This window comes from Helianthus annuus, chromosome 11, assembly GCF_002127325.2.
Source record: "Helianthus annuus cultivar XRQ/B chromosome 11, HanXRQr2.0-SUNRISE, whole genome shotgun sequence".
Lineage (NCBI taxonomy): Eukaryota > Viridiplantae > Streptophyta > Magnoliopsida > Asterales > Asteraceae > Helianthus > Helianthus annuus.
This window is the reverse complement of record NC_035443.2, coordinates 73,727,840-73,734,428: the sequence shown is the minus strand read 5'-3', so window position 1 is coordinate 73,734,428 and position 6,589 is coordinate 73,727,840.

Sequence of the window (6,589 nt, the reverse complement as noted above, 5' to 3'; positions counted from 1 at the left end):
GGAACCGAATCTGTAAATCTTCCGCATTCTCCCATGTAGCTTCCGTAATCGGCAAACTATCCCATTGAACCAACACCTCTGCTGAAGCACGATGACCTCTCTTAACCATCCTTTTTTCCAACACGTGCAAAGGCTTGAACAAAAATCTAGGTAAAGGTGTAGATTGCCGCACATCACCTCTAGCCTTTTTTTAACAGCGAGACATGAAAAACTGGATGTACTTGTGCATCATTAGGAAGATCCAGCTTATAAGCAACTGGACCTATTCTTTCAATTACCAGGAAAGGTCCAAAAAACTTAGGACCAGCTTGTTAAAAGATTAGATCAAAGTGTAGCTTGACCATAAGGATGTAACTTCACATAGACATTGTCCCCCACTTGAAATTCCCTATCACTTCTTTTCCTATCAGCTGCTTGTTTCATTCGATTTTGTGCCCTCAACAATGAATGTTTTAACAAATAGTGTCTTCTCGATCACACATTATCTCATCTACAGCAGCCACCCTTACATCTCTAGGAATATAAGGAACAAACAAGGGAGGTGGATAGCCATACAAGGCTTGAAAAGGAATAATGCCCAGTGAGGAATGGAAAATAGTATTATACCAGAATTCAGCTAATGGCAACCATTCGACCCAAGCACTTGGTTTATCCATAATCATACAACGCAAATAAGATTCCAAACAACGATTCACGACTTCGGCCTGGCCATCCGTTTGTGGATGATGTGCCGTTGATAATGCCAGCTGGATACCTTGTAAACTGGTAAACTCCTTCCAAAATTGGCTCACAAAAACCGGGTCCCAATCCGACACAATAGTCTCTGGGCATCCGTGCAATTTGAATACGTGATCAAGAAACATTTGAGCCACCCGAGCTGCTGTATAAGGGTGAGATAAAGCCATAAAGTGACTGTATTTCGTTAAGCGATCCACCACCACAAATATAACATCTTTGCCTTGTGATTTAGGCAGCCCCCCAATAAAATCCATGGATATGTCCGAGAAGATATGATTCGGAATCTGCAAAGGTTGGAGCAGACCCGGAGAAGCAACTGTCTCATATTTGGCCTTTTGACAAACGGTACAGTTTCGGATAAAATTTCAGACCTGTCTATGCATTCCCTTCCAAAAAAATATGCTCTAATTCTTTGAACCGAAGCATGTACCCCTGAATGACCACCCATAGGACTAGCATGGCATAATGCAATAATATCACCTTGTAACTGCTCATTTTTTCCCACCATTACCTTTCCTTTCCTAATCAATGCATTGCCATTCCAAGAATATCTTGGATGTGTATCTCCTGCCTTCAAATTCAGCAAAACTGTTTGAAGTTTCTGATCACTATTCCATGACTCTTGTACCCTCTTCCAAATGCTATCATCAAATGTGCGATAAGACAAAGCCATCAAAGAAGAGGACTGGACTCTAGACAAAGCATCCGCAACCCCATTCTCACTGCCTTGCTTATATACAATCTCAAAGTCATATCCCATCAGCTTGGAAAGCCACACTTGTTGTCGTGATGTAGTGATTTTCTGATCAAGTAAATGTTTCAAACTTTTCTTGTCTGTTCGAATGATAAAGTGGCCCATAGATAAGTAATGGTGCCAATATTTGACCACAAAAATGATTGCCAGCAGCTCTATACAGACAAAGCTTGTTGCTTTGCTGATAATGTCTTACTAATAAATGTAATAGGATGCCCTTGCTGCATCAAAACTGCCCCAATTCCTTTCCCTGAAGCATCCGTCTCTATAATGAAGGGCTTTGTAAAATCAGGTAAAGCTAAGACAGGAGGACTGGTCAACACTTCTTTCAATCGATTAAAAGCTAACTCATCATTTTCACTCCACACAAACGAATCTTTCTTTAAAAGATCAGTGAGAGGTCTAGCAAGTGACCCGTATGATTTTATAAATCTACTGTAGTATCCAGTTAAGCCAAGGAAACCTCTTAACTGCTTCACATTGGACGGAACAGGCCACTCTCTTATAGCTTCCAGCTTCTTAGGATCAGTTGAGACCCCTTTATTCGATATGATATGGCCCAAATATTCCACTAATGAACCTCCAAATGTACACTTGGATTTTTTTTGCATACAATTGTTGGCTTCTAAGAATTTCCAAAACTTGTCTAAGATGAATTAAGTGTAAATCCAGTGAGTCACTATAAACCAAGATGTCATTGAAAAAGACTAGAACAAACTTTCTCATAAATTCCTTGAAAGAATGATTCATCAAAGCTTGGAATGTGGCTGGGGCATTTGTAAGCCCAAAAGGCATTACTACAAACTCAAACAAGCCTTCATGAGTTCCGAATGCAGTCTTTTGAATGTCATCCTCATGCATCCGAATCTGATGATATCCTGCCCTTAGGTCCAGTTTAGAAAAAACCACTGCTCTTCCCAATTCCTCAAACAACTCCTCAACTAGTGGAATTGATAGCTATTCCCTCATTGAGCTTCCTGTAGTCAATACAGAATCTCCAAGACCCATCTTTTTTTAACCAAAACCACTCGTGCAGCAAATGGACTAGAATTGCCCCTCACCACACCTGTCTCTACCAATTCCTTAGTTAACTGCACTATAACATCCTTTTAAGTGGACTGATATCTATAAGGCTTCAAATTCACCACCTTAGCTTTATCCTTTAATAAAATTCTATGGTCAAACTCCCTTTTTGGCGGTAAGGCAGAAGGAACTTGAAAGACATCTTCATACTCAGTTAATAATGCCTGCAAATCTTTACTTTCTATCACATTTAAGACCTTGGTCGCATGTTGGAACTCACTCTCGGCTGATTGCAGCTGCATACTGAACAAATGAGCCTCTACAACTTTCTTTTCTTAACCCAACAGGTTGTTCATAGAACTTACGGAGCACAAAGTCATTTCATTGCTGTCAACCCCTTTGAATTTACACTGAGTATTACCAATGCTGAATTGCATTGTCATATCCACAAAATTCCATATAATGGACTCCAAGGTTAACAACCATTGAACCCCCAATACCATGTCATAATTGTCCAATGGAATTACCAAAACATCAGTTGTGAACCATAAATTCTGCATATACCACTGAAAATTAGGACAATAGTTTGTACAATTAATCTCAGTTCCATTAGCCACCCCCACTGTCATTTTATCAATTGACTTTAAATGACACTTCAGCTTCTTTGCCAATCTTTCACTCAGGAAATTATGGGTTGAACCCGAATCAATCAATATCCTAAGTTGTATATTACCTATTTGATGTGTGCATGAGTGTCGTATGTTTTTATGTATATTTTTAGCCCTTTTTACACGTTAGTCAAGTTTTAAATTTATAAAACACGATATTACTAACACCAAACACACATATGGCAAGTGCTGTGACACCTGTGTCACTTCAACCATCAAACAAACGCCAAACCAATGAAATATTTTATTTCATACTTTGGACTTGTATAAATATGTGTATCGTTTGCACATATCAACTCTTGTTCGATTTCAAGCTCTACATCGCTTTCTGGGGAATTATACGCAAACTGGTGCGTAAACGTACTCAGTTTAATGCGACAAATACTCCGGAACAACATATACTCAACATACCTTAAATAACCTTTACATAACTTAGAAATAAGTTTTGAAGGCTTTAGTATGGCAAAAACAAGTTAATTCGCTTACAGGGACTAAACTTGACAAACTGCGAAAGTATGCCAATTTGAACTGTAACAAACATTCCGGAACATGAACATACCATAAATATTCTTTACATAGCTTAGAAATAGGCTTTGAGGGGTTTGGTATGCTAAAACAAACTTTTGGATCATTCAGGGACTAAAAGTGTTAAAAAGTGCATAAGTTTGCACTTTCGCGCATAACTTACGTTCTGAATACATTCGGACGTCCAAAAATTTATGTAAGCATCCTTATATTATGCCTTAGTGTTTGGCATGAGAAAAATCCATTCGTCACGCATTTTGGATCGTCTTTCGCGCTTATGCACATTCCGTCGTAATTAACCGAACATCGCGACCGTACGGCCAAACGAACCGACATCTGAGATATTTTTGAGCACATTTTAAGTTCCCTATACTTTAGCTTCATTTTAGAGCTTTGAAATGGGGTTAACAGGGCTTAAACGTGTCAAAAATGCATCAAATACCAAGTTTAGGGGCTGCAGGGACCAAAACTGTAAATCTGCCAAAGTGAAGGCTTACGGACCGTAAGCCATAAGCCATACGGTCTGTAAGGAGTCTCCAGTACAGCAGATTCATTGAATCCACTTACAGTTGGCCTTTCGTTCGTTCAAGGGGCAATGCCCTTTCACCCAATCAAGAGCCAAGGGCCATTTTCAGTAACCACAACATTTTGACAAGTGGACGCTTAGGATCGAGGCACGAAAACCAAGAAACGATCCTAATGGCTTTGCCTTTCCTATAAATCCCCCCCTTGTTGCTAAAAACTCACACAATCTGATCAAAATTGTGACACCTGTGTCACCACCACCATCAAACAAATACCAAGCCAATGAAATATTGTATTTCATACTTGGGATCTGTATAAATATATGTATCTTTTGCACGTATCAATTCTTGTTCGATTTCGGGCTTTAAATCGCTTTCTGGAAGGTTATACGCGATCTGATGCGTAAATATAACCAGTTTAATGCAACAAACACTCCGGAACAGTGAAATAGGCTTAACATACCTTAAATAACCATTACATAACTTAGAAATAAGTTTTGGATGGTTTGGTATGCCGAAATCAAGTTTATTCGCTTACAGGGACTAAATTCGACAAACTGTGAAAGTATGTCAATTTGTACTGTAACAGACCTTCCGGAACTTGATCATGAGTTAAGTATGCCCTAAATATTCTTTACATAGCTTAGAAATAGGCTTTGAGGTGTTTGGTGCGCAAAAATAAACTTTATGCTCATTCAGGGACTAAAAGCGTCAAAAAGTGCATAAGTTTGCATTTTCGCGCATATTTTACGTTCTGAGTACTTCCGGACTTCCAAAAATTTATGTAAGCATTAAAATATTTTATTTTAGTGTTTGGTATGATAAATTCCATTCGTCGCTTAATTTGGATCATTTTTGCGTTCGTTACGACTCCCGTCGTAATTAAGCGAATAACGCAACCGTACGACCAAACGAACTGACATCCGTGATGTCTTTGAGCATATTTTAAGTTCCCTATACTTTAATATCATTTTAGAGCCTTGAAATGAGGTTAAAGGGGTTTAAAAGTGCCAAAAAAATCAAGTTTTACAAGTGTAGGGACCATTTTTGAAATTTCTGGCAGATTCAATGAACCTAGTCCATTTTGAAGTGTTAATGGTTTTCACCCATGGTTTTGCAAAACCATGGGATGGTATTCAATGAACATAGTCCACATTAGGGGCTCCCATGGTTTTTGAAAACCATGTGCCCACATGTAAGGTCTAGATCAAATCACGTTTTTCGACGAACGATCTTAACGGTTCAAGGAAATCTATAAATACCCCTCACCCATTTCATTCTTCCTCACATTTGAATCTGATTCTACACTCTCTAAGTGGAAGTATATGCTTCCTACCTGAGAGTGAATCGGGTTCGAATCTTGCGGGGACCTTCTGTAAGTATTCTTTCGCGTTTTTCATTCGTTTTAGCGTTAAAGTCAAACTGCGTTTGACTTTCTGCATTAACCAGTTTATGGTCAATGCGAAGTTCGTTTGAACTTCATAACATGAGCGTAATCACGATGGTTATAGTCCCTAGTAACTATACCTACTGATTACCACGTTATCTAGGCTCAGTGACGAGTCGTAGTTCGGGCCAAAATGTGTTTTCTCGCGTATTTTGTAACCAAACTACTCTAGGGTATTAAAACCGTTTGTTTTAATACCAAACCTATTTTCTAACTTTACTAAACATGTTCTAGCATGTTTAGCTTGTCGCTTTTAGATTTGTGCTTGTTTAGGGTCGTAAAGGTAAGCGATCTAATCAATCGCTTATGCTTACGAACCCGACCCATTGGTCGATCTTTAGGATCCGACCAAACACATTAGGTGACCATAGTTGTATAGGGAATAACCTTTCGAGGTTATACCTTATGGTCACGACGTTTAGTTAGTTATATGATAGGTAGTTTATATGCCTTAGGTAAATTACCAAAATGCCCTTTTTACGCATAAATTCATTTTAAGTCTATGTAACGAAATTTTTGACATCTAAACTGATTTAACAACAATATTAAACATGTTAAGGCATATCTTGCTTGTCATAGGACTAGTTAGGCATTCCAAACGCGTTTTACGCAAACGAAGCGTTAAAGTGGCGTAAGCTACCTAAACGGGTCGTAATGGGTCAAAAGCACTTAGGATAGGTTTTGTTTTAGTACGTAGGCTTTGTTAAACCATATTACATAAGTTCCCATACTTATTTGGTTTATGAACCCTTGTACTACCCGATCCTCCGATAGGTCCGTTTATTAATGTAGATACCTATATAGGTGCCGTTTGATTCCGTGATCTTCTAGCTTTGCTTGGTGGTTATCCTAAGACTTCTAAGCACCCTCAAGTGAGTACATAGACCCCTCTTTTACTGTTTTCCAAACA